The following is a 13103-nucleotide window of genomic DNA, read 5'->3' on the forward strand; positions in this document are numbered from 1 at the left end:
CATGAGAAAAACCATTATAATCATCATCACCATCATCATAGCTGATGAGATGTGGTGCTACTGTGTGCAGACATATCTCAAGACAAAGAGGCATCTGACCATACTGAATGTCTTCTGAATCAACCTGATACTTGGCCCCTTCAGGTTGCCTCAAATACCACCACTTCCATGAAGCAGTTTGTGCTTACCTCACCCAACCCTTAAATGATAGATCTCCTTTAATTGCCATTTTGCTCTCTGCCTCTCTTCTACCACTTATTCATTACTTTCTATCTAATAGCGTTTATATAACCACATTGTCATACAGGTGAGCCTTTGTACATTACTGAGTCCTTTGCCTGGCTGACTCTTATGCATTCTTTAAGATTCCACTGAGATCTTACTGCATTCCCAACTTTCCTATCTGAATCTGACAGATACCTCTCCTCTCTGTGTCCAAACACATGGTATTTATCCATATCATAGATAGCACTTACTATAATTATAAGTCTATTATAAATGTTTATTTGATAGCATTCCTAACTAGATAGATCCTACATCCCAATAGCAGGGAACATGTCTTATGTTTATTTGAATCTTCAGTACTTTTCACAATACCTGACACAAATAAGGCACTTACTAAAATCTTTTTTTAATGAATGAATGCATCTTCCATGTAGGTGGGATTACAGTTTGAGGACAAAATTGAATATCTGACTTGTGTTTCATACTTCCCAAAATGTTCTGCACATAGTAGGTGCTCAATAAATATAGCAATGACTAAATGGCTGCAGAACACAAAGAGGTATAAGGTCCTGCTCTCAAGATATATAAGACTAGGAACTATGATAAAAGGTAGATGATATTAAAAGTTTTCATATATTCTAAAATTAGTAGATATAAACATCTACTAAATGTGAAAGAAAAATAACTTTTTTTCTTTTGTTTGAAGCTATTTGTCTAGTAAAAGACAGTTCACTATTCAAACCCAGGTCCAGGTGACTCTCTAAAGTCAATATTTTTTCTGTTATAACACACTGTTGCGATCTTAGGGTAGACAGGCTCTAGTTGGGTCCAGAAGAACCAGTAAGGCTAAAGTAATTACAGATGAATTGGCACTGCATGAACTATTATATATATATATATATATATATATATATAAAATATATATATTTATTTAATATATATATTAATTTATATATATAAATAAAAGCAGGTCTTTAAGGAAGATCTGTCTATAAAGAGCATGGAGAATTCACTGAGGAGGGGAGAGTCTGGAGACAGGAATGTCTATTTGGAGGCTATTACTCCAAATAGCCTCAATGGGAGCAGTCTCAACTTGGGAGCAGAAAATAAGAAATTGATTTAAAGGATAAATTTGTGGACACTGTTGACTGAGAAGATACATAGCCAGATGGAGATTTTGAGTTAGGATTACTCCAAAGTTTTGGGCCTAAGTGAAAGACAATGAATTTAGAGGTAAGTCTTAATTTTGAAAGATGCTGAGTTTGTTTTTTGATGTGTTAGGTTGACTTCTAGGTTGGTAAGCTGAGTAGATAGAAATGCAGTATTTAAGCTCAAGAGAGGCCTCAGCTTGACCTGTGATGAGTAAAGTTTGTGAGAGACAGCCTAGAGAGAATTGAAGAGAGAAAGGATAAAAGAACCAAGGACTTTAAGGAAATAAGAATTATGAGACAAAAGGAAGGATTTAAATGAATAAAGATGACAGACCTCTAGGTATCTTATCTGAAGAAGATGAAATCATTATCTCAAAGAGATATTTGCACTCTCTTGTCCATTGCAACATTATTTACAATAGCCAAGGCAGGCAAACAACATAAGTGTCCATCAACAGTTGAGTGGATAAAGAAAATATGGGGTATATATGGTTGAATATTATTCACCATAAAAAATAAAAGGAAATCCTGACACTTGCAATAATATGGATGAAACTTAAGGACATTATACTAAGTGAAATAAGTCAGACAGAGAAAGATAAATACTGTGTGATCTCATGTACATCTGAAATAAATATATATAAAATAGATATAGTCTGTTCAGAAGGTATCCCCCCAAGTAATATGAAATATTTCAGACATTTACTGAAGAAAATACAAGGTACTAGAAACAGTACATAGATCAATGACACCTCAGTCCCCTTCAAAGTAGGCATTTTGAGAACTTGCACAGTTCTCTCAATCACCATCAAACTACCTCACCATATTCTTCTGAATGTCATTGGCAGCCTGAAATCTCTTCCATTTCTAAGTTGATTTTAGTTTTGGGAAAAGCCGGAAGTCACAAGGCACCAAATCTGGGCTGTAGTGGGGCTGAGTCACTTGGGTGATTTGGTGTTTCACCAAAAACTCTGCATGAGATGTGATGCATGAGTGGGTATATTGTTGTGATGAAGCTGCCAATCACCAGTTGCCCATAGCTATAGTCTTCTGAATCACTCAAATAGTTTCCACAGAGGAATATTCAAATTTAACACAAAATTTGATGCAGATTTTGTCATTGTTCTACTTCCTCTGTCATTGTGAATGCAATGGCCACAAAGTACACATGCTCACTAAATGGCATCTACCACCTCCACAGATTAGTACAGTGAAGTTGTCATTGTTCACGCATGCAAATTCCAGTCCACTTTCCTAGGCTGCCCAGTTACATCGATATTGAGCAAACAGTTCTCAATATATTAACAATGGCTGGATGTTTTCTGGACAGACCTTGTATACATATCAAACTCATAAGAAATGGAGAACATATTGGTGGTTACCAGAGGCAGAAGGTACAGTGTGGGGGTAAATGGGTGAAGGTTTCCAAAAGGCATAAAGTTCTAGTTATAAGATACATAGGTCCAGGGATGTAAAGTATAGCTCGGTAATTATAGTCAATGATACTGTATTGTATATTTGAAAGTTGCTAAGGGAGTAGATCTTAAAAGTTTTTATCACACAAAAAATTATATCTATATGAGATGATGGATGTTAATTAAACAATATGGTAATCATTTCACAACACATACACATCATGTTATATACCTTAAATTTATACAATATTATATATCAATTATATATCAATAAAATTGGTGGAAGGAAGAAGACCATCAGAATATCATTATCTTGGAATTCAAACTATAAGAGATTCAGAAAGAAAAGGATATTCATTGGATGGATTTGGCAATTAGGTTTGGCCACGTTGAAGAGAGAATTTTGGTAGAATGGTTAAATTGCAGTGCAAGGAATGTAGGTTACCCCTTGGATAAACTGGGAATAAAAAGGAAGGGGGGAAAGAGAGCATTGGTATAAGAAAGATTTTACTGAACATACTGAAGCAAAGCATAAGTTAATGCAAGAGATACAGCTGAATAAAATCCTTCAGAGGTGGGATGAGATGACAAGTTTAGTCTTCCAATGTAGAAGTAGTGGATAAAATTTGGAGTAAATGCTGTAGGAAATGATATAGGAGGCAATGAAAATACATAGAAAGGTTGCCAAGTAAAAATACTACAGTTCAGTTGAAGTTTCATTGCTTGCATTTTGATTGATGTCCAATTTTCTTGGTTCATGGGTTTTTTTCTAAGTAATGTCTGGGGGCCCAGGAGTGAAAAACAAAGAAATGTGCACAGCATTAGGAATTTCCATTGCTGGAAAGATGGGTTGTCTGGGATTCCAAAAAGGCAATGCGGCCAGTGAGAGCAAACTGGATGCAAAACAGGCAGGTGAGGTCAAAGCTGTGGTGGTTGGGCAGCAGTTTCAGAGAAACTGGGGAGAGGTGTAAATTTATCAAGAGCTAAGGGAACAAAAGCATTTCAAAAGTGGAGTTTACAGGTTAAAAAAAAAAGAATGGAGGCAAACTTAAGCAACAGATGCTGTGAATAGTTGAAGAACCAAGAAGCCAATCCTATATCATCCATGCTTACTTACACCACGGTGAGTGCTTATCATTAGAAGAAGCAAATTTCAGAAAGAAAAAAATAAACAAACAAAAACAAACCCAGGTCTCTTTAGTGTCAAAATCCTTCCTTTTTAAAACAGTTTCACCATTTGGATTAAAAAGTGATTTATCTTAGAATTTGTAGAGTAGCAGAAACAGTTTGAAACTTTTATTTATAGGGCTCTTTAAAAAATTACATGGAGAATTTTCTCATTCTCCATTAGTACTTATGTGTAGACAGAGTGCTTGATCCCTATACAGCAAAATAGAATTTTTTTCTCAAGTGAAATGGAAATGTATGGAAGTTGGAAAATTCAGATTTTAAAAGTTTAGTAAAATAAATATTTGATAGAATATATCATTTTAAAACATTTTTATCCCAGGTGCAGTGCAGCTAGATTACTATTACTGTGGTAATCTTAATAATTAAATTGCATGACTTTTAGCATCCTTAAATGCTTGACATTATTGCCATTTTACTCTAGTTTTGCATTTAATATTCATTTATATTTTTCTTCTGTCTCATTAAATAATTTTGAACTTTGACACATACAGTAGGGAGAGGGTGTAATGCCTAATAAAATGGTTAAGATGTTTTGCATGTGTATTATTGTTATAATGAGCTTTTTTTTTTTTTAGCTTTCTGAGTAAAGGTGGTCTGGTCTGGAATGCCCCAGTCCAGACCTTATTTTGGTAGTGATTTTTTTTTTTGTATAGATACAGTCTACGAAATCCCTTATTTCCACCTACAGTAGCAATCTCAAGTTTTTCTTGGGTTTAGTTGTCTTTTCATCTGTCCATGAACCTTTTTCTTCTTGCCTTCTTTTACAGAGGTTTTTACCTGTATTACATCAAATGTTTTACTGGCAAAAATTGTCTCAAAAAAGCATTTTATTTTAATTATATCCCATTTGGAATCCTTCAATTGATCTTAAATTTATATTGTTTGTCTTTTTTTTTCTACATTTATATCCTCAGTCATAATGGAAGACAAAGAAAATATATTGCTGTGAAAAAGTTTTTCATAGGATCAAAGCTGGAGAAGCATGGTATATATACTTACATGACCAGTCAAGAGTTTTAAATGGTTTCCAAAGCTTTTTACCACTCAGGGCTCTCCTGTACCATCCTTTACAGCCAGCACCATTTTTTAAAAGGTTGCCCTAAGAAAGACTTCCTATTGTAGACAGAGAAGCTGACACAGAAATAAGTAGCCTGGTTAAAACCACGGGCGATAGAAACAAAAACAGAAGAAAATTTATCTACTTCTCTTGGCCATGTTGCCTCCATTTATCTTTGGGGAGAACACGTAGTACGTTATAACATAGATAGTCTTCACTTAGCTGCTTCAGAAAAGCTGTGGGGCCAGTGCACATAGCTGCAGAAACATCTTAACATCTAGACTCTACAAACAGAGGTGTAACTACAGTGTGTTCTGGGGAGGGCTGTGGAACAGACAGGTCTGTAATAACCACTGATCAGGGTAGCAACAAGGGCCACAAAGATAAAACAGAAGTAGCTAGACTCAGTTTTATCCAGCAACATGCGCTCACCATGATGCTGTCATTTTTCCTGCTGAGAAAAAGTTCTCTCTAATAGGTTACTTTCTTACTTCACGGAGGACAGTGACAGGATGCCCCGGCTTTGAGCTCCCTAAAGCAGAGGTATTTCGAAGAATCTGGGGAGTGTACTGCTATTAAAAACCGGTAGCGCAGCGATTGAGGATATTTGGACAGAAGGTCTCCTATGAGCACCTGGTAGTGATGCATGAGCGAGGCTGGGCTGGACCGGATATGGAAGGAGAGACCCCGCTGCAGCTCCTGCAGGACCCTTGAGAGAATCTGCTTTGATGAGGGTGGAAGAGAGTGCAACCGCGAGAGGGGCCTGCTCCCCTGGGAGGGGAGAAAGCCAGCCAAAGCAAAGGCGGTGCAGAGATTGAGGGGTGAAAACAGGGGACATCAGAGGGAATGGGGATGCATCCTGGAGACGTGAAGAGGTAACCTTGAAGACTGAGGACTAGGCCGGGACCAGGGAAGGCAGGCAAATGTGAGGGAAAGACTCCTTCCTTTCAGCAGCTCCCAAATCGTTTCTGTCAAAGGTGGCCAGATTTCACGCTGCCCTTTCCCCCTCCGCACCTTTTCCAGTCCCCTTGGGCTGCTCACTAGTGCTGCGGAAGGCGTTGGGGGAACTGTCTGGGTGAGTGTGTGCCTAGGAAGAAGAGATCCTCCCTGGCCCACCCCGCCGGCCCTGGGGGAGGTTCAGTTGCGAAAAAGGACTCTGCCGCTTTAAGGTGGGGAGTAGGCGTCTCTTCTGGCCTGATGACTAATTGGGGAGGGAATCCGATGGGAGTGTCCACGCAAAGCAGGAGGTAGTACCGGCGGTGGGCGGTCCTATAGTAAAATATTGGGAGGGAGGGGCGGGGGTCTAGAAGGCGGGGCTATTTGGGTAGGCGGGGCGAAGGCGGTACCTCTCCGGGAAGGCAGGGGAGTGGGAGGAGGAAGCGGCCGGGTTGGTACCAACGCGCGAGTTCTGGGAGGGGGTCAACTGACATTCCCTCGGATGGGGGTGGGCCCTTCCCGGCGGCCCGGCCGGGCGCTGAGGCGGATAAGGGCACTCTCCTTCCTTTGCCTTACGGGGCGTCGAGGCCGGGGGGAGGGGGCCCTACTGTGCCTGCGTCTGAGGCGGGTCTGGCAGTACAGTTCTTGGCGCGGTGCGGCTAGGGGGAGGACAGAAGGGAGGGGGAAGGGGCGGTACCGGGAGAGGATAGCCGGAAAGGGGGAGGTGCCGGCGGACAATGGAGCCTATGTGTGTCTGCGGGAGTGGGACGGAGCCGCCGCCGCCGTCGCCGCCGCCACCGGGGGGAGACGCTGCGCTGCTGCTGCAGCGGCTGGCCCTGGCCCCGGCCCCGGCCCCGGCCCCCTGGGGCTGAGAGCCGCCTGGGACCGAAGCCCCTCCCCTACTCCGAGACTGTCCCCTCCCCCACTCCTGCCTTGGGGGTAAGTGGCACCTCAGGGGGAAGGGGGAGGGGAAGGGCCGGAGCCTGGGCGGTAGGGGTGGGTTGGGGGAAACGGGTCCGCGTCCGCGTGTTTTGAGCCGGTTTGGCGGCAGGGGCAGCCACAGTCGCTGAAAGCCGTGGAACTGGGAGGCGGGGACTGGAGAAAAGGAGGGGGTAGAGGTTGCGGGTTTAGTGAGTTGAGTCTGGAGAAACCTGTGGGGGTATGTGAGGGGTGCTCTCTAACCTGAGCGATGGGGGCAAACTGAGGCACCTCGATTTTTTTAGGTTATGTCTCAAGCAGTGCTTGGAGAAGCTAAATGAGATGGGACGGTCCTAGAGTCCTGGGATGAAGGGGCATTTGAGGGGCGAAATGGAGAGCTAAAAATGGGAATTCGGGTTGAGTTTGGTGGGGTCTGTAAGTCCCCGAAAATGGATAGAGAGGTGAAGGGGACTTTGCAGGCCAGTGACTTGTTGAAGGGTGGGGGAAAGTGAAAGCCAAGAAGACTCGATGAATAGTAAAAGGACTCAAGCAGGTGAGGTAGTGATGGTCACCAAGTCATTATGGGGGTAGTGGACACACCAGTGATTTACATAGTGGAACCCCAGTCAGTGACCTTTGAAAGTTGCAAACACTATTAAGATGTCACTAGTTAGTGTTGGGTGAGCCTGGTGAAATGGAGATCCCCCAAGGGAAACAGCAGCAGGTTATGATGTTCAGAGGGAAGAGCCAGAGGCCTGTAATAGTGTTTCTGGGGGTCTTATGTGAAGGCGCCTAAGCCTTCAGGACCTGAAATCTGTCCTCCAAGGGCCGTGGTCTGTGTTGGAGAGGAGTGACTTAGAGCCTAAATTGCAACCCATTTGGGGACTAAGAAGCTAGCAGACAAGGTAGAGAAATGGACATAACCATCTCTTAGTGGGGAGAGACTCTGAGGTGGGAATGTTAGACTTTGGTTAAGGCGAAGGATTAGGTCCCTGCCAGTGTTTTGATGGGAAAATGCTTGAGTGGCTATGTGAAGAGTTACCTTTTGATCAGTGGCACGTGGTGGAGTATTTGCTAACATTTTATATATTTAAAAATTAAATATTCATTCTTGAGCCAGAGATTTGAACTCTTAGATTGTTCACAAAGCAATGAATCAGATTTAGCAGGTGGGAGGGATAACTGGTGAAGTAATTGAGAGATTGGGTAGGGGGGAAAGGATATTGGTGGGTAAGACTGATGTGTGGGTTAAGAACCTTTGATTCTTTAGAGAGATCATGTAAGTAATAGTCCTGTTGACTTTTTTGCCTGGGAGCTAGTAATTTGGGAAGTTTTAGCAAAGAAATTAATGTTAGTGTGACTAATGTTATGGTCCTGAGTACAAATTTAAGAAGAGACGTCTTTCAGCCCTGGCTGATGTGGCTCAGTGGATTGAGTGCTGGCCTGCGAACTGGAAGGTAGCAGGTTCAATTACCAGCCAGGAGGGCACATGCCTGGGTTGCCTGCCAGGTCCCCAGTGTGGGGTGTATGAGTGGCAACCCTATTGGTGTATCTATTGCACATTGATGTTTCTCTCCCATTCTTTCTCTCCCTTCCTCTCTAAAAATAAATAAAATCTTTAGAAGAAATAAAGATCTCTTAAGAGTGACAAGGGCTTAAGCTGTGGCGTAAGAAATGCTTTGAGGACTGAGGATTCTATTAATTGGTGGTTTTGACAAGAAGAGAAAATTTAATGCAAAATTGAAACAGGGGTGACATTGCATAGTTTTAGGACCTAGGGTCTAATGATATTAAACCATTGGAATATTACTTTGTAATAACGGTTTTGAATGTAAGATGATAATAGTTTCATAAGATAGAGTAGATAGATAAGAAGGTGATTGACTAAAAGATGAAGGAACAATTTCCATACTGTTCTTTTTATATAAGGCAAGTTGTATGTAATTTGGCTTTTGAGCTAGGTAGGGATTCCTTACCTGGGTTCTTAGATGACTAGCATAAGTGAAAAAAAAAAAGTACTTATGCACATTGGAATTTATTTTAAGGGATATTTTCCCTCTAGCCTTTGGAAGGTGTCTGCTCCTCTGAATCAAAAGAAAATGCTCTCTAGCTTGTAGGGGAAGAAAGTACAGAGGTTTCATAAGCATTATAATCAACCAAGTATTTGATCATGATGACTTGGTATAGTGGTTAGAGATACCAGGAAGTTCTCCCATTAGCTTTGGTGTCACTTGGAACAAATCTTATTTATTCTCCAGTTTTCTTTTCCCACTTAAGATGTGGTGATACCTCTGCCCAGATGACTTGTAACTTATTGCAGTGCTTAGCAAGTTAATGCCTATCTGCAAAGTTCTTTGAACACTTCTGAGAATGAGAGATTATTACATAGCACAACCTTTTTCTCACTTCTAAAAACCTGCCTCAGGAACAGACCAAATTCAGCATTTGTAGCAATTATTAGCACACTCGATTAAGGGACAAAAAGGAGTAGCTTGTACATCTGTCTTGTTCTGTTGTCTGGGTTTTGGTTCTTTATTAGTTTTGAGAGGTGATGTTTGTTCCCCATTTAGTGGCAAGACAGAAATAGTGACAACAATTTTAAGAATGTACAATTGTTGGTCCCTATTGCAAAGGTCCCTGTGGAAGAGTGGGAATATACATGCTGTGAGTGCTAACCTGAGATTGATACCAATTCTAAATTTGTGTGACCTTGGACATGTTACTTGGTCTCTTGGTGGCTTAATTTTCTTCAAATATGAAATAATACTGGTGGAATGATTTACTTGTCTGTCTGCCTTGATGACTATGATATCAGGATCTAGAAATTTTATTTGCTGTAGACCAGGGACTCTTAACCATCTATGTCCATGTACCTCTTCAGCAATCTAATGAATCATTAGGACCCCTTCTGATAATTATGTCTTTTTAAATGCATAAAATAGAATTACAGATGACATGAAAACAGTTCCTAAAATGTTAAATAGGTGTGATACAGTCATTTATATGCTTCTTTATAACAGTAAATAGCAAAAAGTAGCAGCAGGTCTAATGATACTATAATTTTGAAGTAGTCATGAGTGTAAATACTATGTGGCCATATGTGCAACAATTGTAATGTGATGTGAAAGTGTCTTTGTGGTTTCTTTTGTGTCATAGTCACCGGATTGCTAATACTATGAACACCGGTTGTCACCTGTGTTCACATTTAAAGGCAGTGCTAAGTTTTACTTAGAGGTTGGTGACTATGAAGATGAAAGTTTTCCTCAGCAAGTTCACAGCTCCCCTCCACCTGCAAGTCTCTTCACAGATCCCTTGAAGTAGTAGATCCCAGGTGAAAAATTCCTCTCTAGATCAACTGATGTTTGAAAGTTAAGTTATCTTATGGCCACTTGCATTTTATGCTTTTTAATATTTTCTCAGCATCTCCTCCATGCTAAAAGAAAGGGCATAGAAAAGATATGAAATAAAAGGCCACTTTGCAACCAGTGGTGACTGTTTTTGGTTGTGGAGAAAGTCAAAAACAACAAGAATGAGGCTTTTGTATCTGGTGGATTTTGCTGTTTCTAAACTTCCCAAGTCTTGATTGGGATGGATTTGGGCTGTAGTGCTCCAGTTTGCATTTTGAATTTTAGTGGTTTGCCTTCCTTTCCTATTTTTGACCTAGACCAGGGGTGTCAAACTCATTTTCACAGGGGGCCACATCAGCCTCGCAGTTGCCTTCAAAGGGCCGAATGTGATTTCAACTCCTTAATAGTTAAGGAGTAGTTACATTTATACAGTCCTAAAATTATTGCCTTTGAAGGATGTGGCCCCCGGTGAAAATGAATTTGACACCCCTGACCTAGACCTTCCTAATCATTCCAAATATTGTTTTGTTCTCAGTGCTTTGGGGAATTGGTGTGTGGTGTTTTTTTTGTTGTTGTTGGTTTTGGGGTTTTTTTTTTTTTTTTGCAATTGTTGTGAATTGGAGTATGAAATTTTCCATTCTTCTCATCCCTGTAGGACTAAATGTGGGACTAACTGGTGTCACTCCACTTTGACCTAAAACTTCCCATCTGTGTGGGAGGTGGAGATCATTCCTGGAAAAGTTCCTTTGTCCCAATGTAGAAGAGATAGCAAATTGGACCTCTCGAAAGGTAAAGAGCCTAATGATAAGCCTGTTACTTCTGGGATTTAGTCTGAGTGTGTTGTATTTTTTGTGTATTTTTCTGTAGAGTCTCTTGTAAGTTAAAACTGCATGTGTTTATTATTATAGCAGTTCCCAAGGCAGAGGTCATCTGAAATGCCAGGCAGAACTGTCAGTGCAGTTATCTTATACTTTTCTGTACTTTTCTGTGACCAGGGCCTTGTGCAATAATGCACCTCATAGGAAAAGGCAGGTGGTGAGGAGCTAAACAGGTATGTGTCAAGTCATAATAGGTTGGTGTGACTTTGAGGCAATGTAGCAATGTGCAAGCCCCAGGTCATTATTCTACATGGATCCACCTGCATTTAGGTCAGCCTGACTTATCTAGCTGCGTTTATTGAGTTTCTGTTGGGGGTTGTGGGGTGCTGAGATGATGAACTTTTTTTCCAGGGGTTCCCCTGCCTGTACATCAGAGGGATACATTTTATCAGTGTTATAATAGTGTTGTGTATATAAGACTGTGGGGCCATGGATTCTTGGGGGTAGCTGGGACTCGAGAATTTTATTTTAGAAAAAGAGCATTTGTGCTGAAATTTTACTTTGAGGAGCCTATTACTCTAAATGATGGTAGTTGAAATTCATTTTTGAATGCTTACATTTTGTCAGTGCTTTAGCTTGATACACATTTTTTATATGCTTGCTTAAAGTTTGTTAGCTTTAAGGATGGTAGATATACACTTTTACCCTGTGAATATGAGAACAAAGTAGTGTTTTGTTTGTACCAACGTTTTCTGTACATGCCAATTGTATAGTTTTTTTTTTTTTCCACCACATGTGGAAAGATTGGTTCTTTCTATTGTGTACTTTTTCTGTGAGGAAGCCTTTTAGTATTTGGCATGTCAGAAGTTAAGAATGAGCGAGGAATGGAACCCTGAGGCCTTTTAGTTCCACATTAAAAGTTTGATGCTATGCCTTTTATGGAGCAATGGTCCTAGCCTAGAAAAATTGTTAAATATGACATAGTTGTAATAAACTTGACTTTTTAGAGCAGGAAAGTGGGAAAGCATCATTGGAAGAGTTGAAATTGGAATCATAGAGATGATTCTGGCATTGGTTAGATTAATTTGTAAACTTATTTACAACTTCAGGCAACCTTGGAGAACCTTCTTTTAACGTTTCCTAAATAATTTGGCCTTAGAATACTCTAGAACTTGTCTCTTCCTTGCAATTTCACAACTATACATTCTGGGCAAAGGGAGAGGCTCAGTGATATAATTCTAATTTACAAGGACTCTTGTTGGACATTGTTTTACTTGACTAGAACTTCAGTCTTTTATTGACTTATATAGCTCAACGTAGGATAGCATTTTGCACACAGTAGGCATTCAAGCAAAGGAAATCATGTGGTCCAGTTGTTCAGCCCTATCTTCCCCAAAAAGTATATGAAAATAAATTTTCTTGCTGAATGCTCACCATGCAGAATTACAGTTGAGAGTAGGGAGGAGCTGTGAATGGTATTCACTTTCTGAATTCAAAAGTGTATCTGGAATTTAGTCTCACTTTTACAGTTAGTTCTCGATTCTCTATATTAATAAGGAATGTGCAGAAGCAAAAATAGTTCTTTTTTCTACTAAATGCCCAGAAATTTAAAAAGTAGAAGTCAGTACTTACAAGAAGTAAGTACTTACTATTTCTCCAGTCTTTGAAAATCCAGTGTGCAATTGGGAAGGAAGGAAAGTCACAGGGCCTTGAAATATTTACTGATTGGGTAATATATCCTTTATATTCATTCTGTTTACATGGGAGATGACAACTTCCTCTTAAACTCATATTCTAGATTAAATAGAGAACCTGCCCTTCTCTTTGGGTATTCAGTAGCAATTAAATCCACTTAGGAATTTTTCTTCTTTACTTTATTCTCATCCAGAGGAGGGTCATCTTTGAGCCAGGGGCTCCTGGACTTCTCCAGCTTCTCATCTCCAGGATGAGCACTGCAGTATCGTGACCCTGGGGGGTTTGGTGAGTAGCCTGATGGATGATAACACTAGAAACCATGCCTGACTTAGAAAAATGATCTTGGGGGA

At 40.5% G+C, this 13103-nt stretch overlaps 1 protein-coding gene across 10 annotated transcripts in view; it reads left to right on the top strand.

The window, feature by feature from the left end:
* BCL9 (BCL9 transcription coactivator) overlaps positions 1-13103 on the top strand; it is a 91981-nt gene that overhangs the window by 60140 nt on the left and 18738 nt on the right. For 4 of the 10 annotated variants that reach the window (XM_036015399.1, XM_036015401.1, XM_036015400.1 and 1 more), the window contains 2 exons: positions 10896-11029; positions 12947-13038. The gene's annotated coding sequence lies outside the window, so the exon portion shown is untranslated. Of the gene's footprint in view, positions 1-3253; positions 3704-6466; positions 6915-10083; positions 10128-10895; positions 11030-12946; positions 13039-13103 lie in introns of those variants that run through there. The other 6 variants (XM_028502789.2, XM_028502792.2, XM_036015403.1 and 3 more) reach the window with 5 other exon arrangements.

This window comes from Phyllostomus discolor, chromosome 14 (assembly GCF_004126475.2).
Source record: "Phyllostomus discolor isolate MPI-MPIP mPhyDis1 chromosome 14, mPhyDis1.pri.v3, whole genome shotgun sequence".
Classification (NCBI taxonomy): Eukaryota; Metazoa; Chordata; class Mammalia; order Chiroptera; family Phyllostomidae; genus Phyllostomus; species Phyllostomus discolor.